The sequence below is a fragment of the Pelobates fuscus genome, chromosome 5 (assembly GCF_036172605.1).
Source record: "Pelobates fuscus isolate aPelFus1 chromosome 5, aPelFus1.pri, whole genome shotgun sequence".
Classification (NCBI taxonomy): Eukaryota; Metazoa; Chordata; class Amphibia; order Anura; family Pelobatidae; genus Pelobates; species Pelobates fuscus.
Window position 1 is genome coordinate 308,478,532 of NC_086321.1, and position 24,763 is coordinate 308,503,294.

The following is a 24,763-nucleotide window of genomic DNA, read 5'->3' on the forward strand; positions in this document are numbered from 1 at the left end:
TCTCAGAAACGAACAGTTTGAAGGGCAACTGGTAGTTGGGGAGTCCCAGGGCCAGAGAGGAGGAGATGGCTTTCTGGAGGGTATAGGGTAGGGAACATAGAACAGACGTGTCTTCGCGTGACAGGGGAGTGAGTAATTGTACCTGACCATCTGCGGTGAAGGTGATAGAAGCTTGTAAGCTTGTCAGCACCTAGGAGGTTAATGGGGCAGGTAGAGGAAACAACAAATCGTGAGAGGATATCAGAGCCTACACGTACAAGTTTAGTGAGGGGATTGCTGCGGGGAGTGCCATCTACACCAACACAGGAAACATCAAGATCTGATAAACAGGATGGATCTGGCAGGTCTTGTTCTCTGAGAACACTGTGGGCTGCACCTGTGTCAACCAAAAAGGTGGTGGGATGTCCCTCAATGGGGAGGACCACTGTGGCAAATGCCCCCCCCCCCCCTTTCCCCTATAGACACTGCCATGTCAGGGGTACTGGACACAGGCTTGCCAGCTACCTATAGTAGTAAATCCAAATGGGCTTTGTCAGGACCAGTGTAATGTCGTGTAGAGGTTGATGGTAGACTAATCTGGGAAACTGGGCGAGCTGCACGAGTCTGCCTAAGGGCAGAACGAGTGTCCTGAGATTCACTGCCACCAAACCCATCTGCAGGAGCTGGTGAGGGTGGTGGCGGTGCTGGAGAATATTCCGGAGGTGGAGGAACATATGGGGCCGGTGGGGTTGGCGGTTTGAAATACCTGGGGGAAGAATATCCAAAACCTGCAGCTGCAGGGTTTGAGAATCGTGGGGATGGTTGTCTGATGTCTCTGTAGCTGGGGCATTCTCTCCTGAAATGACCAACCTGGTGACAATGAAAGCAAATCCTTTGTCCAGTTGGGGTTCTAACTTGTGTGTACTGGATGGGGGTCTGTGTTGGTTGCATGGGGTACACCTGGGGAACAGAAGGTGGCACGGGGGTTGGAGCTGGGGTAGTAACCATCAGGGGGCTATTCCTCCTCTGTGTGGGCTGTAAAACAGATTCCAACCCCTTAGCAACCAACAAAAGAGTATCCAGGGGAATGATTCTGTACTCGGGACGTGCAAGTATCAAACCTTTACGAATGTGTTCTTTGAGACCGGCCACAAAAGCAGCGGATAACATCTGTGTGTGTGCTTTATTATAAACACAAAAGCCTAGGTCAGAAAATGTTTGGGTCAGGCGTGAATGGTACTTTTCTACGGACTCAATCTTGTCTTGGACAATATCATTTATGCAAGTGGCCTGGTCCGCCAGTTTATCTTGGGCCCAAGCCCGTAGTTCACAAAAGGTGACACCGGATTGAAAGTCTGTGTCTGTAGTTAGGGGAGCGTCATTGAAACTCCTTGCCATAATTGGCCAATATGCATCACCAGCCTTAATTTCACAAAGGCTATATAGGTCCCGCCAGGCGGCGGAATATGTCTTACGTATCTGAGCCACCCTTCGGAAGAAAGGCATGGGTTGTTTCTCAGGGTCTGGGAGGGAAGTTACTAGAGTGGCAGCCTGTGAAGGATTAAATGTAACATACATCGGTGGGGTGCCTTCGGTGGCCGCGGGCACTTGCACATGCAAGCCGGAAGGGACCTGTCTCGGTAGGGGTCTATTCTCATCCACAAAGGAGACTTGGTTTGGGAGACCATGATAGGAGGCTGCATCAAGGGAGGCAGGGGCCTGCATGGCTGGGGGCCCGGGAACACAGGGGGTGACCATCTGTGATGTGGTGGGATGGAAGCCTGAAGCCGCCGGAGAATTGTCTACAGCGTAGGCATGATCTGAAGTAGCGGGCTCGTCCCAGCCAACCACCATAAGCGGAAAACTTGGGTCTGTGGAGGGGGAATACGGGACTAAGGCCATAGAGGAGGCCGGGGCTGCTGCGGGTTGGGTTGTGTGTAGGAAATGGGCAGATAGGGCAGAGGTCAGCACGGATAAGGGATCGGAGGGAACGGGGAGAGATTCAGGAAGAATGGAGGGAGAAGGAGGAGTAGGAGTCTTGGGATAAGCTAGGTTAGAGAGAACTGAGAGGAGTGAGGTCAGGTCCACGGGAGGGGTCGTAGGAGGGATGCTAGGGGGGACTGGGGTAGTAGGTTGGGACGAGGTAGGAAGGAAGGATGCGAGGAGGGATGACAGATCAGTGGAAGAGGAGGAGGAATAGGTGTAGTAGGTTGGGACGAGGCGGAAAGAAAGGATGAGAGGAGAGATGATAGGTCAGTAGGAGGGTCCGGAGGTGGAGGAGGAGGAAGAGGAATAGTAGGTTGGGATGAGGCGGAGAGGAAGGATGAGAGAAGGGATGACAGATCAGTGGGAGGGTCGGGAGGTGGAGGAGGAGGAGGAGGAATAGTAGGTTGGGATGAGGCAGAGAGGAAGGATGAGAGGAGAGATAACAGGTCAGTAGGAGGGTCCGGAGGTGGAGGAGTAGTAGGTTGGGACGAGGCGGAGAGGAAGGATGAGAGAAGGGATGACAGATCAGTGGGAGGGTCAGGAGGTGGAGGAGGAGTAGGTTGGGACGAGGCGGAGAGAAAAGGATGAGAGGAGAGATGATAGGTCGGTAGGAGGAAGAGGAGTAGTAGGTTGGGTCGAGGCGGAGAGAAAGGAAGAAAGGAGAGAGGACAGGTCATTAGGAGGAGAAAGGGGAGAAGGAGAGGGTGGGTCAGGAGATGGAGGAGGAGAAACGGGACTGGTAACTCTGGGAACGGGGGTTGAGGGGACAAAATCAGGGACAGTGGACAATGGGTCTGGCAGGGGGGCCATGGGAACAGGTGGAGTCTGTAGGGGAGGGAGATGACACGGGGATGATGTTGGAGTGAAGGGAATATCAGAGAGGAATGGAGGATGGGATAGTGGCAGAGTCGGGTCGGGCACTGGAAACTGTTGTGGCAGCTGGATGGGGGAATGTAACGGGACGGGGTAATAGTAGGCTCCATCAGCTCCGAGTACAGGACACAGGGGAGTGGGGGCGGGCCCCACGCTTGGAAGGGGCGGCGGTTGGGCATCAGTAGGGGAGGCGGGGCATGAGTCATTCGATATGTTCTGGGCGCCATCATAGGGCGGTGGCCGTGGGGTGATCTGGGACACATCATTAATGCAATAATTTCGATGGTATACAAACGGTTTGCCCCCCGAATTCTAGTTCTTCCTCTGTCCAACCCTCACGTTTGAGTCCTCTAGCAACTCGATACCAAGCTTCTACAATCTTAGTCAGCCCGTGGTCTAATAGTAAACCCTCTTTGTCAATGAGGAGCTTTCTCCAAAACTCAGGCTGCAATCTACCACTGGGTGACAATTGAAAACCTTAGCTATCTTCTTCATCTTCAACACCGCCTCCTCACCCGCTCTCTCTCTTACAATATCACAAGCTAAAAGTCCCTTAGCAGGTCTAGCGTGTTCCTGCCCCATTCTAGCTAAACAGAGATACAGTGATAGAGACAGGAAAGGGGAGAAGAAAGGGTGAAATGTCTACAGTGCTCGACTGCCACAAGAACCAAGGTCCTGTGTGTCTTCCCCAAACGTAGACCCGAGATGGTGATCATGGACTAACATGTATGAGCGTGGGTGACTAACACAGCTCTGGGCAGCAAACAGAAGAAAGGTATAGCACAAAGGAGAAGATGAACGTAGCAAGGCTAAGCAAAAGGCATTTGCAAAAATCACATATGTAGAGATGTGTATACACTCCGGAGTCTAGCGCGAACCACACAATACACACGCACACACCTAGGGTACCCACGCTATAACAACAGTTGAACAAAATCCACAGATTTGCAGAAAGTAATATGGCCATGTACATATTAGAGCGATGCGCATATAAAACGGTAAAACACAGCAAATCACCCCTGATCCAGTCAGGTTAATAGTCCCAGCCTTCCTCTAGACTGTATCCCAACCCTTCTCTGGGTCGGCACCAATAACATAGTAATAATCACAGTACAAGAAAAACCCCAACCCTCTACTAGAGTGGTCCACAGCCTTCACCGGCAGTCACTATATAGAAACCCCGACCCCCTACTAGGGCGGTCCACGGCCACTAATTTAGCCGACAAACAATTATGAAAACCCCAACCCTCTATCAGGGAGGTACCAGGCTCCTAAATCGGCCAACAAACAATACAAAGTTTCAGGTTAATGAAGAACTTGAGGAATGTTTATTAGAGGGGGCAGGCATGCCCCTTATAAAGCAAGAAATACATCATAGCATTGTCAGAGACAACATTGATTTATACATCAATAATTGGTTAGGGGTTAAGTGGTTGATTTATTGCTCGTCCTACCGGGGGTGATGTCACTGGCATCATGCGGGTCTCCCCCAGATTCCAGCGCCATCTTGTTAGTGAGGGTATTATTCGATGACTAAGGGAAACTCCCTGGCCCTAGCGGCCATTTTAAGTGAATCATGTAAAACGATAAATGCTGATTGAGAATATATATAAAGTAAATAGACATTTTACCAATTTAAGAAATCAGGATAATATCTCATTTCCACAACAGTATCCAATAGTCTCTTATGCAGGGACTCCTCAAATAGGTTTGCTCCTTCCCTCTGGAACTGTAAAAATAAAAGAATAGTTACAACTCACCAAATCGTAACCAGAAAGCATATTACAATGTACTTATTTTATATTATTACAAACTACAATTTCAATGTTGAGGATTGGAGGCGTAGAATAGAAAGAATGGTAGAGCTTTTTCAATTTTGAATACAAGCATCTCTGTGATCCCTTTTAGTTTGTTAGAAATACCCCACAGTTTAAACATAGCGCAATCTGATCGTAAATGGTTCTCAAGTATCCACCATCGGCTGCCATTGTTAATACATTTTCAGTAAAATTAAAATGGTTAGAAATTGGGTAGGGAACTTTTTTCTAAAATTCAATATTGGTGAAAAAAGTTTTTGTTCCCCACCATTTTTGAAGCTCAGCTTTGGCTCTAACTTAATAATTTCCTGACATTTAGGAGTATTCTGTATAACCTGCTATGTGGGGGGAGAACAAACCGTGTGTAGCTGCAACGCTGCACCTAACCAAATAATTTAACAGGTTTTACATTATGGTAGAACATGTTAAAATGACATTGAATGTGTATTGTCACATTCATTGAATGTGTATTGTCACTTAAACGTTTTTTGGGAGTGATTTAATAATAAACACATTTCTAGCAAGATTGGATCCATGAGGATTTAGAGTATGAATACATGTTTATTTGCCTGATAAAGCTTTCATGCAGTGTGTGATATAACTGACCATTATACTGGAGTAGGGCAGAAGATATTTCCAGTCGTGCATCAGCTACATCTTCTGCAGAGGTCTTCACTGCATGTATGGTTCTGGTCTGAAGAAACTCCTTGGCAAACTAATACATTATTAAATTTGTAACAGCAATTCACATGTATGATAAATAGATTTTAGAATGGTACATGAATGTTTACCATCAAGATCAAAACTCCACAGCTGCTGGTATCCTCCTGGTTGCTGTGATGCATTACATGGATATTCAATTGGGCTACTTCTTCTTCAGGAATATACTTCTTCAAGAACATACTAGGAAAAAATAACAAGAAATTACACAAGTTTTAATTGAATGTTGTGCACATCAGTTTAAGTGAAAACTTTTTCCCAAGACACACTCCCCTCCAATTGTGCTGTACTTTTAATAGACAATTATGTTCATTTCCCAGTGGGTCAATTAGCACAATAACCTTCTTCGACATGATGACAATCTAAAAGATAATTCAGGAAAACACAACATTTTCTTTATGACATTCATATTATTGGTGTATACAGCTGGTGTGTTCTGCGGTGTCAGAGGGATGTAGGTAAATATCTGTATATGTAACATAATTACATGAATTATAAAAGCACATGATAACACAAGTAAAGAAAGTTTAATTAACGTAGTCCTATAGTAAATACCACTAAAATCCAGTGAGCTCCGAAGTTCACAGGGCATAGCCAGAGATCTTCCCCAGGAATACTCATCTGAAGAATACAAAGAAATCAAAAGAAGACATTTTGTTTGTATTTTATATAACATAAAATTGCATAACGAGGCAACAATGTGATTATTTGCTGAACTCATTACCATATGCTTACCCAGATTCCCCTGCAGTAGTAATATCACTGCAAATTTAAGATTTCTGTGGGAAAAGCAAGTCTTATGGCTTGACAGGTGTGTGTAGATCTGTGTTTAACAAAGCACTGACACATTATAAATACACACATCTCTCTCTCTCTCTCTCTCTCTATATATATATATATATATATATATGCACACGTATGTATAATATGTGTGTGTGTATATATACAGTAGTAGTAGTCCGAGTTGTGATAGGAGCACTCGGGCTGTGACTCCAAAGTTAGGGGAGTGACTTCAACAGATTCAAGGTGGGACATCTGAGATCGCTGTCCAGAAGAGAAGATATTGCGCAGAACCCTTCAATTCCCAGGCCTTTGGTAGAGAACCCGAGAATGAGGAATAAACATAACAACCAGGAGAGGGTGAGAAAATCAATTTTATTTTTGTTAATGTGTGTGCGTGTGTGTGTATGAATAGCTGTTATTGAGACAAATAACTAACCTTTCCAAGTCTATCCAATTTTCCAGAAAATAATGCCGATGAAATAACTGCATCAAACTGGTGAATAGGTTCCTGTTTAAAAAGATTAAGAGTAATAATGTAGAATAACAACGCAACAAACATTCAACACAAGCATACACTAAGTCACACTTGCCTGATGCTTTCCAATCAGGTGATGAAGGTATGCATCAATCACCTGCATTACAGAGAAATAAAAATAAACAATTTTTTATTAGAGATTTTTGCTTTTTATAAATTTTCTACAGTGCAGACTCTTACCTCATCAACAAGCCACTCTGTCCCATGCAGTGTTTTGAATGACGACTTATATAGTTTGAATTGTCCGACAATGGCTTCCACCAGGTCGTCATCTTCAGCATTCCACGGCCCTTTAAATGGAGGGGGGAAAAACAAGAAACTTAAACCGCACTTAAGTTATTGTACTATTGGGATCCAAAGCTAATACAGGTCGAGTATGCCTTATCTTCAAATTCTAAAGTATTGGTTCCAAATACAGCAGCCATTCTGCATGAGCTCTCCTCATATGCAAATATTCGTACATCAAAATAACCTATGTTCAAAAGCATTTGTGATAAGTTGTTCTGCTTTTCATTTACCAATTTAGAGAGAGCTCTAGAATGAGAAAAAGAAAAACATTAACACCATTTACAAAACTCTACAAAGTAATGTGAAATGTATAGCTCTAATCACTAATCGAAACAAGTGGAATGTAAGAATAACATTAGCTAAAGTGAAACCTTTGGAGCAAAGTTCTAATAAAACCCTGAATGAAAAGTAAAGTTGAATGAAACTTACCTCTTAATAGTGTAATTTGTTTTCTCATCCAGCCCATTTGTCTGCGGATGATACGCCGCTGTCACGCTTCTTTCTATTCCTAGAACGCTGCACATCCGGTTGTTAAGCTTCAAAAAAAAGAAAAATACATACAGGTATATATGTCTCATTTTAAAAAAGTTAACTAAATCATTTGTACATGTATGGCACATGGAAAGTAAACATACTTGACTGACAAATTCTCTCCCTTGGTCAGAAAGGATCCTTTTTGGGCAATCATGTTGGTAGATCAGGGAACAAAGATGACTTCCCACCTCGGCAGCAGTTTTTGACTTCAAAGGAAAAGCCTCTACCCACTTGGACAAATAATCCGTGGCCGTTAAAATGTATAGGAAACCATCCACTGTCTTTGGGAAAGGGCCTGTCAGGTCAATCCCAACCAGCTCCCAGACAGCAGACACCCAATGCGATGAAAAAATGCATATATATTTATTTGCAATAGACCAATGTAATAACTGATGTAATTATATACTAGACATTTACCTTAATACACTAACGGCTGGGGAGCTAACAGAGGCTTTCCAACCGTCTGACACTTTGCACATTCCTGGATCTGTAAGAAATCAGTTGTTAACCTGTGTAAAGCATTCATAAAAATTGCAAAACAAAAAAATTATTAGTGTACCCAGTTCTTAATATCTTTTGTCATTCCATGCCAAAAGAATCGTGAGGAGATTGCCAACCGCGTCTTGACAATTCCTGAATGTCCTCCAATTGGTGCAGAATGAAATTCTTCAAATATCCTTCTCGCTTCTTCTTCGAATTTTACGACTCTTTTGCTGCCGACTAAGACCTTTCCTTCTGTAATAAAAGGAAAAAATTCAAGAGCAACATTCTTCAAAAGCAACTAACATTGCTTATATTGAAGATACTCACCCTTCAATGTATATTTGGCAGTGGCCTTTCTAAAGCATTGTCTCTGCGACTTATACCCGGATGGGTATATTCCTGCTGAGAGGAATTGGAAGATTTTGTCATACTTCTTCTCCATACCTATGAATGTAGAATACCATTCTCGGGTAAACTATTACAATCTTTCACAGCCGTCATTAGCCATCTGCTCAGATTAATAAACAATCGACAAATGTAGACAATATAAAAACTACCCTAATTACCATATGTAAACCATATCTAAAACTATCCCTTTCACATTGTAAAAGGAAAGATTACCCACCACGCTGTGTAACGTCTGCTTACACCTACACACTACGTTGCAACAGATATTAATTAACTGCAAAGCGTATGAGGAGAAAACTGTGAAGTGTGATAGCAAAGCGTATGAGGAGAAAACTGTGAAGTGTGATAAATGTCTTTGATTTGTATATCCACTGGCAATGAGGGATTTACCTACTGCACTGATAGCTCCGGTTCGTAAAGGATGTATCTAGCACACTGGCAATTCTCTATAAGTAAGTACTCTATAGTAGAGAAAAACAGCAATATAGCTGGATGCTTCAAGAGAAACACAAGCTCCTTCTTGGTAAATCACGCACACACTTTATTCCTGTTCATAGACAGAATCAGTTGTAGATTGACGGTTTGTACCGGTTTGTGCGAACCTGTCATTAAAGGGACACTCCAGGCACCCAGACCACTTCTGCCCATTTGAGTGGTCTGGGTGCCAACTACCATCACCCTTAACCCTGCAAGTGTAATTATTGCAGTGTTTATAATCTGCAATAATTACCTTGCAGGGTTAAGACCTCCTCTAGTGGCAGTCTATCATACAGCCACTAGAGGAACTTCCAGGTTCCTAAAACCCAAAAAGTGGTTTAAATGACGCTGGACGTCCTCACACTATGGTTGAGGACCTCCAGCGTCGCCAGAACCCCTAAAGGAAAGCATTGAATACTGTTTTCCTATGAGCAGGTGTAATGCCGCACATGTGCATTAGGTCTCCCCCGCCAGCTGGGTAGGAGCGTGGGCGGAGCCTGACCCAGTGCTGAGGGACTTCGGCACTAGATTCAGGTAAGTCACGGAAGGGGTTTTAACCTGATTCTCATCAGTATTGTTGATTTAACCCTTCAAGTGTAAATATAGCATTTTTCATAAACTGCTATATTTACCTTTCAGGGTTAACTCCTCCTCTAGTGGCTGTCTACTAGACAGCCACTAGAGGGCACTTACAGGTGCTATAGCATCGCTGGAGATCCTGACACTATGTGAGGACCTCCAGCGTCGCTGAAATACCCATAGGAAAGCACTGAAAGCATTTTTCAATGCTTTCCTAAGTTGAGGTCTAATGCGCGTGCACGGCATTGCCGCGCATGCGCATTAGGTCTCAGCCGCCGGCACCCGTGCATGCGCAAATGGTCTCCACCGCCGGATGACGTCGGCGGGGGAGGAGCATGGGCGGACCCCAAACCCCTTCAGCAACCTGGGATGGGGGATGGTTGGGAAAGGGGACCTGCAGTGCCAGGAAAACGGTTTGTTTTCCTGGCGCTGGAGTGTCCATTTAAAATTTAACAAGTTCGCCGAACCGGTTGCTACTACGGCTGACTGAAGTGTCGGTTCATCGGTCAAGGGCCGACACCAGAAGAGGCCTCGCACCCGGCAGCATACAGCACCTCTTGCTCCCTGATGATCTAGTGGTCTGCTCCAGCTCCCTGGTGGTCCAGAAGGCTGGGTATGTAGTGTCCCATAGCCTCCCTGTCTGCAGCTACGCCGGGCGCATAGCTGCAGACTCTGGAGTAGAGATCTTGCGATATCCGGACAATCACTGTGTTGACATGGGTTACCACGGCAACACTGTTACCCAAGCTCTTAAGCTCTCTACTCCGTACAAGGAGGCTCTGAGAGACTACATACCCAGCATTCTGGAACACCAGGGACCTGGAACAGACCATCGGGGAGCAAGAGGAGAGTGTACCACCAGGGGCTGGTGGTTGGTAAGTGAACAACAGCCTCCCCACACTTCCTCCCCCCCACAAACTGTCGTCACCTTCCACACAGTCACCTTACACCAACACTGTCACAACCTCCCACACTGTCATCATCACCACCCCATACACACACACACACACTGTCTCCCTTAATGGAGGCATAGACAAGGCACAAAGAGGCTGAGGGCAGAAAGATGGCGCAGAGAGGCTGAGGGCAGAAAGATTGCACAGAGAGGCTGGGGCAAGAGAGATGGCAATTGCAGGTTGTTTCAGGGAACATGGCACTAGTAGACTTTTTTGAGGCACATGTGGCTCATTGGCATGACATTCAGGAGTTATGCATTTACTGCTCATTAGCATGAGATACCAAGTTTATGTATTTATAGCTTCATTGACATGATATATTGTGGGTGTGTGTGTATATATATATATACATATACACACAAACACACACACACACACACACATATTTATATCTATGTGTGGGGGATGGAGTCTTGGTCCCAGGTAGCACATTGTCTTGGGCAGATTCTTTAAAGTTGGAAACATAGTCGGAACTGGTTACTAAAATTTGTAAATCACACTACTGTACAGAATACATGGTGAACACGCTGTGATGGGATTTCAGCTAGGTCCAAAATCTCCATGTGGCATTTACAAGTACCATACTGCCTATCCATATAAGGTAATACTGTGTATTCTGTTTGATGATGGGTGTAAGGGTATAGTAGGGGATGTGTAGCTTATAAAAAGCTTGTACTCCATTTGCTCAGTGCTGACATTTTGGACATGAGTTCAGCTGTGCAACGTACAGATAAGACAGCAAATTATTCATTACAGGGTCACTACCTCACCTTAATGAGGGCCTGGTACTCCTCCTTCAGCCGCTGCTCCAAAGTATTAGCCAAATTCAGCCAAGAACCAGCAACTCAGCTCAGTTCAAACTCAGAATGCCCTCTCACTAAAACTGTATTAGTGGCAGAACTACTGCCTGCACGCCGGAGGGGGTGCATGAATTTAGGGTCACCTAATGGGTGTTATTGCTGAACAGGGACCCAGTCAGGCACGAGGTCTCTAAGACCGGGACCCTTTCACTCGGCAGTGCTGGTAGGAAGTTACATAAGTTTATTTTCTCCCAGCTTCTTTATAGAGTGGCATGGCGAGCAGCAGAAGGGCCAATCTGCTGTCCCTCAAAAGGGCACAGCCAGGTTCACTAGTTTCCCATGTGCCCACACTCCTTCGTGGCAGCGCTAAGAGGGAGTGATATCCCATCCGGTCACTTCCTCCTGGAGCCCTATGGAAAGCATGTAGGAGGGAGTTCTGGCAATATGCAGTACATGGGACCTGTTTATGCAGACTGGCCAGCAGGAGAGATAAGAGTCATGTGGATATTCCTGCAATGAAGGTGGTACTCTTTGGGTCAGTGTGTGTGTTTATGTCCTTATATTTGTGTATCTGTGTGTGGCAGTGTGCATGTGTATGGCAGTGTATATTTATGTCCATACACCCCAGCATTCAAACACCAACACAATAACCCCTGCATTCAGATGCCAACATTACACACAAATGCACAACTACATACAGACACACCACTACATTCAAATACACTACTACTACATACTCCATGTAGATTTAAACATACATACAATCATCACAAATATAACCATGCAATAAATGTTAGATTTAGCTGGCAAAGCATTGTGGGAGTTGCACAATAGTTAAGGATCCACATTTTTGCCATCCTTGAGCTAGAGAAACCCCCAAAAATGTCATGCACCAGGGCCCTCTCTATATTAGTTCCACATCTGAACTGTATAGTCTGTCAAGATCTGAGCAAAATAAAATAAAAAATACATTGCCCCTAGGGACACCTCCAAGTGGCCTGGCCTCCTTGCCGATTTTAGTCAATCCCTATGGGAAAGCATTGCATTGTCTAAAAATCGGCAATTCTGATGTCATTAAGGAGGTGGATCGGGGGCGTGGCCACCACAGCGATGGATGTAAGGTGAGTTTTCACCTTTTCGAAGGTGGCTGAGGGGTGGGGCAAGCCACCTAAATGGTGATTTTAACACTTTAGGGTGAGGAATACATGTTTGTGTTCCTGACCCTATAGTGTTCTTTTAACTCCTTAAGGACGGAGGACGGTTCAGGACCGTCATCGGCATTTTTGCGTTGCCGACCGGTGACGGTCCTGAACCGTCCTAAACGTCCAATGTACTTACCTGATCGCCGTCGTTCCCCCGGCGGCGATCGGTGGTGCTCCCGGTGTGGGGAGACTGCCTGCAGCCCAGACAGTCTCCCCATGGCGGTTTAGGACCCCTGTGGCCATGTGATCGCCCAACAGGGCGACCACATGGTCACAATAGGTGTCCAAGTATCTGCCTGCAGGGGGACTGTCTGTGCTGACATGCAGTCTCCCTGCTAGTGTAAAATCATAAAAAAAATTAAAGTGAAAGTTAATAAAAAAAAATTATTATTATATATGTGTATATATGTGATATATAGACATATATTATACCTATATAATATATGTCTATATATCATATATAATGTCATGCTAAGTGTATTTTTATATTAATATGTACATATATTAATATAAAAATACACTTATAATTAAATTACACACGTATATATATATAATATATATATATATATAATAACTATATATATTGTATATATATTATAAAATATGAATAATAAGTAATTTAAATTAAAAAAATTTAAAATAATAATAAAAATTAAAAAAAAATTATATATCTATACGAAATTTTATTCTAACTGTATTTTGATATTAATATATATATATTTATATCAAAATACACTTAGAATGAAATTGTATATATATCTATGTATATATAAATAAAAAGAATGCGAACTATTCATATGTCCATATACAAAATTACATAAATTATTATATAAATATACACGTAGACTTCAAATATATTAATATGCATATATATTTAAATTCTACGTGCGTATTTATGTAATATTTTTACATAATTAAGTTATTTTATTGATTGCAATTTAAGGGACCTGCCTGCCAACCCAGGCCGAAAGTCCAGAGAATTTAATTTGCTATCACTGTATTTTACCCTGTAACGTTCTACGACACCCTAAAACCTGTACATGGGGGGTACTGTTTTACTCGGGAGACTTCGCTGAACACAAATATTAGTGATTCAAAACAGTAAAACATATCACAGCGATGATATTGTCAGTGAAAGTGACTTTTTTTGCATTTTTCACACACAAACAGTACTTTTACTGATGATATAATTGTTGTGATACATTTTCCAGTTTTGAAGCACTAATATTTGTGTTCAGCAAAGTCTCCTGAGTAGAACAGGACCCCCCATGTACAGGTTTTATAGCGTTTTTGAAAGTTACAGGGTCAAATATATGGGTCAAATATTTTTACATTGAAAATGGCCAGGTTGGTTACGTTGCCTTTGAGAGCGTATAGTAGCCCAGGAATGAGAATTACCCCCATGATGGCATACCATTTGCAAAAGAAGACAACCCAAGGTATTGCAAATGGGGTATGTCCAGTCTTTTTTAGTAACCACTTGGTCACAAACACTGGCCAAAATTAGCGTTCAATTTAGTTTTTTACTTTTTTCACACACAAACAAATATGAATGCTAACTTTGGCCAGTGTTTGCGACGAAGTGGCTACTAAAAAAGTCTGGACGTACCCCATATTGAATACCCTGGGTTGTCTACTTTTAAAAAAATATGTACATGTGGGGTGTTATTTAGCGATTTATGACAGATAATAGTGTTACAATGTCACTATTGATACATTTTAAAAATGTATGTTTTGAAACCGCAATATCCTACTTGTACTTATAGCCCTATAACATGCAAAAAAATAGCAAAAAGCATGTAAACACTGGGTATTTTTAACCCCTTAAGGACTGGACTTTTTTTGCGATGTTGTACATTTGCGACCAGGCATCTTTTTACACTTTTGTGGTGTTTGTGTTTAGCTGTAATTTTCCGCTCTCTCATTTACTGTTCATATACAAATTATATATTGTTTTTTTCAGGACAAAAGGGGCTTTCTTTACATACCATTATTTATATAATCTCATGTAATTTAATTTTTAAAAAATGAAAAAATATGATGAAAAATTGAAAAAAAATACATGTTTTTTGACTTTTATGTGAAAAATCTTTTATTCATCTACAAAAGCGAATGAAAAAAACTGCTAAATAGATTCAAAATTTTGTCCTGAGTTTAAAAATACCCCGTGTTTACATGCTTTTTGCTATTTTTTTGCATGTTATAGGGCTATAAGTACAAGTAGGATATTGCGGTTTCAAAACATATATTTTTAAAATTTATCAATAGTGACATTGTAACACTATTATCTGTCATAAATCGCTGAATAACACCCCACATGTACATATTTTTTTTAAAGTAGACAACCCAGGGTATTCAATATGGGGTATGTCCAGACTTTTTTAGTAGCCACTTAGTCGCAAACACTGGCCAAAGTTAGCGTTCATATTTGTTTGTGTGTGAAAAAAGTAAAAAACTAAATTGAACGCTAATTTTGGCCAGTGTTTGTGACCAAGTGGTTACTAAAAAAGACTGGTCATACCCCATTTGCAATACCTTGGGTTGTCTTCTTTCGCAAATGGTATGCCATCATGGGGGTAATTCTCATTCCTGGGCTACCATACGCTCTCAAAGGCAACGTAACCAACCTGGTCATTTTCAATGTAAAAATATTTGACCCATATATTTGACCCTGTAACTTTCAAAAACGCTATAAAACCTGTACATGGGGGGTACTGTTATACTCAGGAGACTTTGCTGAACACAAATATTAGTGTTTCAAAACTGGAAAATGTATCACAACAATTATATCATCAGTAAACGTGCTGTTTATGTGTGAAAAATGCAAAAAAAGTCACTTTCACTGACAATATCATCGCTGTGATACGTTTTACTGTTTTGAATCACTAATATTTGTGTTCAGCAAAGTCTCCCGAGTAAAACACTACCCCCCATGTACAGGTTTTAGGGTGTCGTAGAACGTTACAGGGTAAAATACAGTGCTAGCAAATTAAATTCTCTAGACTTTTGGCCTGGGTTGGCAGGCAGGTCCCTTAAATTGCAATCAATAAAATAACTTAATTATGTAAAAATATTACATAAATATGCACGTAGAATTTAAATATATATGCATATTTATATATTTGAAGTCTACGTGTATATTTATATAATTATTTATGTCATTTTGTATATGGACATATGAATAGTTTGTATACTTTTTATTTATTTATATATACATAGATATATATACAATTTCATTCTAAGTGTATTTTGATATAAATATATATATATTAATATCAAAATACAGTTAGAATAACATTTCGTATAGATATATATATTTTTTTTAATTTTTATTATTATTTTTAATTTTTTAAATTTAATTTAAATTATTTATTATTCGTATTTTATAATAATATATATATACAATATATATATAGTTATTATATATATTATATATATACGTGTGTAAATTAATTATAAGTGTATTTTTATATTATTATATGTAAATATTAATATAAAAATACACTTAGCATGACATTATATATATGATATATAGACATATATTATATAGGTATAATATATGTCTATATATCATATATATACACATATATAATAATATTTTTTTTTTTATTCACTATAACTTTAATTTTTTTTTGATTTTACACTGGCAGGGAGACTGCCTGTCAGCACAGACAGTCCCCCTGCAGGCAGAGTCTAGGACACCTATTGTGACCATGTGGTCGCCCTGTTGGGCGATCACATGGCCACAGGGGTCCTAATCCGCCATGGGGAGACTGTCTGGGCTGCAGGCAGTCTCCCCACAACGGGAGCAACGCCGATCGCCGCCGGGGGAACGACGGCGATCGGGTAAGTACCTCTTAAATTTAGGACGGTTCAGGACCGTCGTCGGTCGGCAACGCAAAAATGCCGATGACGGTCCTGAACCGTCCCGCGTCCTTAAGGGGTTAAACTCAGGACAAAATTTTGAATCTATTTAGCAGTTTTTTCATTCGCTTTTGTAGATGAGTAAAAGATTTTTCACATAAAAGTAAAAAAAGTGTATTTTTTCAATTTTTCATCATATTTTTTCATTTTTTTTAAATTAAATTACATGAGATTATATAAATAATGGTATGTAAAGAAAGCCCCTTTTGTCCTGAAAAAAACAATACATAATTTGTATGGGAACAGTAAATGAGAGAGCGGAAAATTAAAGCTAAACACAAACACCACAAAAGTGTAAAAAGATGCCTGGTCGCAAATGTACAACATCGCAAAAACAGTCCGGTCCTTAAGGGGTTAAGCTACCCATAGGAATAAAAAGTTGTTTGGTTGTGGATAAGTGAGACATACCTGGAGATAAAGATAACAGTATAAGCATATAGTTAAAACAAAAATGAATTTTAATTTCAAATGTATTAAAAGTGAACATTAAACATTCAGAAACGTACGTACAGCTTTCTTATGTTCTATTTAAATATTTACATTTTGATGTTCTCTTTTAATCACAGGCTTGGCATATGGTATAACTAAGGTTTTTAAAACATATTAACACTTTTTTTTATTTCCTTTTATAAACATACTATAACTTTTATTTCTTCCCTCTTTCATCTTTTGTTTTTTTTTGCAAGAGGGGCAATAAAACCTTTTCTTTGATTGCACACATTTGTCATCTTTTTTTAACCCAACACAACTGAAGTGAAACCAGAGCTTGCAGGTAAAACATTCCACCATGGGAGTTTTTGACCTGTAAATATGACACTTGCAATGAAATGTAAGCTCAACTCGCTTAAAATATTTTTTTGCTGGTATTTTCAATATCTTGTGTGGAAACATTGTTATTGTCTTTTCAGCTAGACAATTAACTAAGTGGGTCCTCATTTTACTTTGTTGTAGATTTATCATGCTTAAATCAAATCCACTTGCAAGGGCTACATCATTTGCAATGGCAAATACGCCACAGTCCTCCCTCTTGCTTTTGATAGCAAATATGGTCCATTTTTAAGACTATCAGTTCCACTAAATAAAGGCCTGTACAATTTTACCAGTTGTTCTTTTAGTGTATCTTGCATTTTAGAGGGCTTAAAGGAGTCATACACTGTAATAGTATCACCATTTCTGTGAGATACAACCCAATGATTGGGTACATGATGTATTTGCATGGTTTGCTCACATTCAGGTGCTAGCAAAGACTGATGTGCTAGAAGTAATGTGTCTATTAGTCCTGAGAACAAAGGGAAATGCCTAGAAATCAAATGTTGACATACATTTATAATGTTGTCATCCAACCAGTTTTGTTTTCAATATCCCATTTATCACAGTAAGTGAGTGAAATATTATTTATAGTCACCCATTTATCTAATGGATTTAAGTCAACCACTCTTGCAGAAGAATCTTCACTACTTTCCCAAACCTCTTGTTTTTGGATGTCCGCTTTGGACCCAAATCTTTGTGATCCGAGCGTTTTAGGCCTTCCATATGCTCTTATTGGTAAAGACTGCAGATTTTTCAAAAGTTTGGATTTCTGTGGAGGCTCAAGCAGAGGGAGTCCATGGTCTACAGGTATTTTTAGTTTTGCGCCTTGGAGCAGGTCTTTGATTGAGGAATCCAATTCCCCAAGATAGTCTTCATCCTTTATTAAATACACAGAATCCAAGAGACGCTTTAAATTCTGTGTACAGCTACGCAGTAATGTAACTCTTTTTGTTCTCCTGCGTGGTGGAAGTGGAGGTGGAGATGGAGTAAGAATATCAAGGTGCAATAAGGTAGGGCTATTAAAATCTGGAGTTTTTGTTTCTAGCTTGTGCTCAAAATGCAATAAAAACATCCTAAATCCAAAGAGAACAGGTGATTACTAGAATATGATGAATGGAGCTTTTCCCATCCCCCATCCATCCACAAATTTAAAAATGCAACACATGTGCTTACAAGGTAAGACATGTTTTTTCCAGTCCTCAAATGTGCATATTGGTACATTTCCTGAAAAATTAACAGTATATTCTTGAGATTTTTGTGACTCGCTTTTTACTGTAAACAGCCCTACTGTGTAGTTGACATTGGTGATATCAGCCTCCGTAAGAGAGCTTGACATTCTATACATCACGTGAGAAATAAACTCTCTTGGACGATTTTTTAAAAATGCAGGAACGTCTTCATATCGCCGATACAGTTCAGAACTTTGTGAATTCATTTGCACACATCTGAAAAATAGTTTAACCCCTTAAGGACCAAACTTCTGGAATAAAAGGGAATCATGTCATGTGTCCTTAAGGGGTTAAAAATGTAAATATCAAATTCAACCATGTTTACTACAGGCGTGTATTATATGCAGTCATTAATATTTTTTTACATTATATAACATAAAATTATCTTTGTGGGATGAGTGAGCATAAACACCTTCCTTGCCTTTATAATCAATCTTCCAATTGAATAATGTACCTTTTACTACAAGCATCAGATAAAGTGATATTATATTAACACAGGTCACTACCTCTGTGCAATTTTACATTTCTTTCCTGTGTGCCAATGACCGGAGCATAATATGTACCCTGCTGTATGTACCTAGTACTAGCTATCTTTTTTAATTTGTCAATGTATAATGATGACATTTAAAAAAAATAAAATATCGGGGGCGGAGCCTGGCTTCCAGGCTGCATGGACGTGCTGAAACAGAGCTCCTGAGCACAATGGCACAATTCGGGGCAAAGACCCCCAAAAAAATGCACGCACAGCACCTGGAGGGTGACAGAAACCTGGGCAAAGCGATGGATACCAGTCATTAACCCACTACTTACCGGGAACCGGCACCAGCAACTAGAGGCCTATTTTAGACCCTGTAGGGGAGAGGCGGCCGCTCTCCTCGCGGGCAACCCTGCACATAGAACCTCCACGCTACTCACCTCCTAACCCCCCCTCCCCCCCTGGACCGGCGGGGGTCATCCCGGTCTGCACGGTGTGTTCGGAGCCACCAGCTACACGGGGATGCGAAACGAAGAGAAAGCAGTGCTGGCACCCACACAGCTCCCCCAAGATGGCGGCCATCAACACGCTTCTTGCAATGAATCAGCTACAGCATACGATGATCCGACAAGACACCGCACAGCGCCTGAACGCAATATTCAGCCGCTTCTGGGCACAACTCGGAGACCGCATGAGAGCAGCACAAATCACTCAGAAACCTGCACGGACGGCAGGTAAGAGAGGCAGCTGGCGGCAGGGACAGGGAAGTGTACCCTTGGGCACAGCGACAGGCGACCCACACACCCCCAAACCACAGAGCCCACCCGGGCTGAAGGCCAAAAGGGCGAAGACCTGGACGCATCGCCCACACACAATGAGGCTTTATCGCCGCAAGTGGCCAAAGTCCATCAGGCCCTCCATTGCCCCCGTGAGGGGAAGAAACTCAGGCTCTAGTAGTTTCAGAGTTCGTGGCACCGAGAGGCAGGCCTACAAAACAGCTACTGCAGCCTTCAACACCACTCCAACCAATGCTCACTGTCTCACAAGAGACAGCATCGGCTAATAGAGAGACTCTACATAAAGTCTCCGGACAAGTCAGCGCCAGGCCCATAATACCTCAGTTTAAGCCTGTTAAACCAAGTGTCCAAGACTGAAAACCATGGAGAGCAGAAAGCACAAACACACAACTCCGAACCACAGTGCCTTACAAGCAAACAGTAATGCTTAACAACGTGCAAATGTTATATTTTCTTTAATGTCTACTGTTATGATCTCTCATCACGCAACCGACACATTATACCTTAAGCGTCAACAAAGCATGTTAACCATATAATTTCTCACTATGTCTATGAGAATGTATAGCAAAGCACCTCTCTTTTAATTGTTACTATAGACATGCTGTGTTTAACCCCTTAAGGACCAGACTTCTGGAATAAAAGGGAATCATGACGTGTCACACACGTCATGTGTCCTTAAGGGGTTAACCTACATTTACCTCCATCTAACATTCTGGCCACTACTCTGAGCACCTCACAGGCCATGGTCACCGCTAGCGCTGCAGTAGGTGTCCATATTGAAACGCGAACGGCTAAACTCTTATTGCATTGTTTAGCCCGGCATGTTAGTAGATAATAGTTTTATGCTTCACATAACCCAGCCGACAAACCATACCACAATATACGACACAACAATTCAAGATAAAAACCTAACTTGTAGACATATAGCAGCTATATGAGTGACTATTGCAATGATTTAGCTGGTATGTAACCTTATATAAAGTGCTAGCTGGATTAATACGACTAATTTAGCATTGTTAAGCTCTAACTGTCGACTGTCTTATTTTTTTGCCTCCTCTACTTTAACTTAGATACTATAACTGTTTAGTTAAGCTGAATAAAAAATACAGAAAAATTTGCATATTCTCATGCCACTGTCTAACATGTATTAATCTTGTTATACGCTGTTGTGGCGTTCGTTAACACCATGTACCCATCTGCACAATACAAATAAAGAATTAAAAAAAATAAAGTATATGTATGTTCAAATATATTAATTGAAATAAACTTTGCAATATCTGACATCCATTGTCACCCAATATCTGGATCTGAGGCTTATTAGCGGATCTCTATTAAAAAAATTTGATCAAAAGGTAAAATAGAATATAAGGTGAGGTAACTTTAATAGCATTTCCTCAGAAAAATAACTTCTTATATTTGAGTAAATACGATATATACTTTTATAGTGTTATACGCCTAATAAGGGTACATACAGACATATGTGTGACAGATAGTGACTTGGGATTAACTATACAGCAGATTCTACACATTAGCTAATAACACCCTTTTTCACAACTCAGGTACTGGCTGTAAAAAAATAGATTTTAACATAATCTTAAAGTGAAGGACACAAACATTTTTATAAACAGTTACTGTAGAGAAAAAAAGTCATATATTGCATAACCTAAATTGAAATCAAATGCATAGGTAATGGTCTTGATCCATGCATTTGCTTTGTCTACAATCACAGTAGGAATAATATTTAGTTAACAGGGCAACTTTACACTATAATTGTAGTTGCATTTATTAGTTCACATAAAATGATTTCCAATAGCTTAACTTACTTTTTGTAGGCATTTGGGAAAAAATTACAATGAAGAACCGTTATCAACTCTACAAGGGTGCAGTTCTTATAGCCCTCCAGATATGTATGCTTCAGTACTTCATTCTGCCTCTCCAGTCCATTGTTGGTATGGATGCCAACATGTAATTCTCCAGTTCGATAAGCATGTGCCCACTTCTATAATATGAAAAAGGTAAAAAAATAAAAACTTTTTATACTTCCAAAATAATAAAATAAAAGTGCAGTCTTGCTTTAATTGCTAATGTAAAAATAGGGTGGTGGTGTATAGAACTCTTGACTCCACACACAGACAACATACAATATGTTTGAATGGCATTCTTTGACAAAAACTTTGATATTACCTTTATTTCTGGCAACCATTTGTTTGAAAACCATTGTCTCAATGCGTCACTTTTGTGCCATATGTGTGATTCAGTAAGTGCACAAAGTGCCTTCTGGTGGTCTTCAAAGCTAGCTGCTAAGGCAATTTTCCGATTTTACTTAGCACATGTTGCCGACTCTCATATACACCGTGGTCCTTTTTGGTAACCCACTCGGTCCAGGCTTTCTCTCGATGAAAGTGGTAAAGAAAAATCTGTGTGTCTAAAATGTGAGATTTTAATTAGAACTGGAGAGTGGATAGATTTTCTCTCATCTTGCATTTCAAGAGTAATAATAACAGCATGTAAACCAGTAACATTTGTGGGTAAAGGGTGAGTAATGAAAAATATCTTTAAATAATATACATCACAGTAATTTGTAGGTCATTTTCTATTTTCACACATGAACTTGTAAAAGTTAATCTTAATGCACACCAAAATATTAAAAACTGTAAAGTTGCAACTGCACTCAAATTTTATGATTGTCTAAAAAGAAAAAAATGAAATGATTGATCTACATGCTTTCAAGTAACATTCAAAAATACGTATAATACTAAAGCCTTTTATCAGTCATAAATTATATTTGCGACAGAGATTTTGTACCATTGAACAAATCTTTGCACGTTAGTGATATTTTATATTTTCTTTACTTGAACCTATAAAATATAATATAGCTACCTTTGAAGGTTTTGGATATGGCATTTATCTCTTCCATACAAAAAAACAAAAAGCTACTTGGTTTCCACCCTGGATTCCATGTTTTGAACATTTCCAATGCCTCTTGAATTGATGTAGCAGTCTCCTGTTGAATCACAAAGGCAAGGTTCAGTGTGATCGAAGTTTCAGTCCCCTACCGGGACTTTTATCTGGATCCTGATAAAAGTCCCAGAAGGGGACTGAAACGTCGATCACACTGAACCTTTGATTTAAATATAGATATACTTTAACAGAAGACAGTGAGGGCAGCCCCATTCCCTATTGTTTTGTATACAAATTGGTGCCTTTGGTACTGGCACCCGGCAATACTTTAAAATTGCGGAGCCTGTGTGCAAGGACAAAACCTAATATTTTTTTTTAGATATTTCTTTTAATTTTGGTATATTAGTTTCAACAAAAATATACAACCAAATTATAAAAATGTGTATGCACAATTACGTGTGAGATATGTTAATTTTTGCAGGACATCCCATTTTTTTGGTATCCTGTATCAGATGTCTTATTTTAACAAAACTATGGTCTTCTCCCTATCAGCAAGATTTGTAAAAAGTAAAATAGGTTAAAACATTTCAGAGGATATGGAAGGAAAGTGATCATCACTTTGAATAATCAAGTCCAGTTATTAGGTAGTGGCTTTAAGTTCTTTTGTCAGTTGCTTTTAAAGTGATAAGGTAATGCTGCTCTTTTGAAAAATTTGATTATTATTGACAAAGCAAATCATTTTTGTAAATGTAACATTTGGCTATACTTAACCCCTTAAGGACCAAACTTCTGGAATAAAAGGGAATCATGACATGTCAGATATGTCATGTGTCCTTAAGGGGTTAAAGGAACTCTATAGTGCAAACCCCACCATTTAGGTGGCTAGCCCTCCATTAACCCACTTAAATGGTAATAAAATGTACCCTAGTTGCAGCGCCGCGCTTACCCCGCTCTTATGTGTCTCCTTGCGGACATATGATTTTATGATTTCAGCCAATTCACTGTTTTCCCATAAGGAAAGGAAAGGATTGGCTAAAATTGGAAAGGAGGCAGGAAGGGGGCAGGACCAAACACTAGCATGGCCAATCAGCACCTCCTCATAGAGATGCATTGAATCAATGCATTTGTATGAGGAAAGTTCAGAATTGAGATGCTGAATGTCAGTGTGTGCGCATCACTGCCACATGAAGCACCTCCAGTGGCCATCCGAGGAGTAGGAGTCCCTAGGGGGTAATGTAAACACTGCCTTTTAAATGAAAAAGAATGAAGAAAATGATTACACTCACCAGAACAACTACATTAAAGGAACACTATAGGGTCAGGAAAAAAAAAAACAAGCAGTCTGCTGACATAATCAAAAGTGGTAGCCTGATCCAATCACAATGCTTCACCATAGGATTGGCTGAGACTGACAAAGAGGCAGATCAGGGGCAGAACCAGCACAATTCAAACACAGCCCTGGCCAATCAGCATCTCATCATAGAGTTTAATTGAATCAATGAATCTCTATAAGGAAAGTTCAGTGTCTGCATGCAGAGGGAGGAGATACTGAATGTTTGGATGCATTTTAGGCAGCCATGACCCAGGAAGGATCTCTAACAGCTATCCGAGGAGTGGCCAGTGAAGTTATCACTAGGCTGTAATGTAAACACTGCATTTTCTCTGAAAAGACAGTGTTTACAGCAAAAAGTCTGAAGATAATGATTCTATTCACCAAAACAAACACAATAAGCAGAGGCGGCTCTCTAATTAGGCGATTTAGGCGGCCGCCTAAGGCCTCGCGCTTATGGGGGCCTCGCGGCCGCCTAAATCGCCTTAGGGCAGTGTGACAGGTCGGGTCCTCGGTCAGAGACCGAGGACCCGACACAGGAGGGTGCCCGGCGGCTTGCCCTTAATGCCGCCGGGTGCGAGGCCCCTCCTATGCCTGCCCGGGAGAGCCAGCCTGTCTGCAGCTCCGCTGAGCGCAGAGCTGCAGACTGAGTGGCTCTCGCGATCTCAGCCAATCAGAGCGTTGCCGCGGGTTACCACGGCAACGCTCTGACTGGCTGAGATCGCGAGACTAAACTTACCACGTGGTCTGCATCTCTGCACCCGGCGGAGCTGCAGACCGTAAAGGGAGCCCACCGGACCACCAGGGAAACAGCCTGGCCGCCCACTGGACCACCAGGGATCCTAAGGTATGCCTCCGCTCCCCACCCTGCCCTCCTACC

General features: G+C 41.0%; 1 long non-coding RNA gene across 1 annotated transcript; it reads right to left on the bottom strand.

Moving 5' to 3' along the window:
- Positions 1-5,296: 5,296 nt before the first annotated feature.
- Positions 5,297-6,467, bottom strand: LOC134612890 (uncharacterized). The gene is made up of 3 exons (XR_010090960.1): positions 6,292-6,467; positions 5,447-6,259; positions 5,297-5,370 (listed from the first exon to the last, which is right to left on the bottom strand). It is a non-coding gene; the product is annotated as an uncharacterized LOC134612890 (long non-coding RNA).
- Between the last annotated feature and the right edge of the window lie 18,296 nt (positions 6,468-24,763).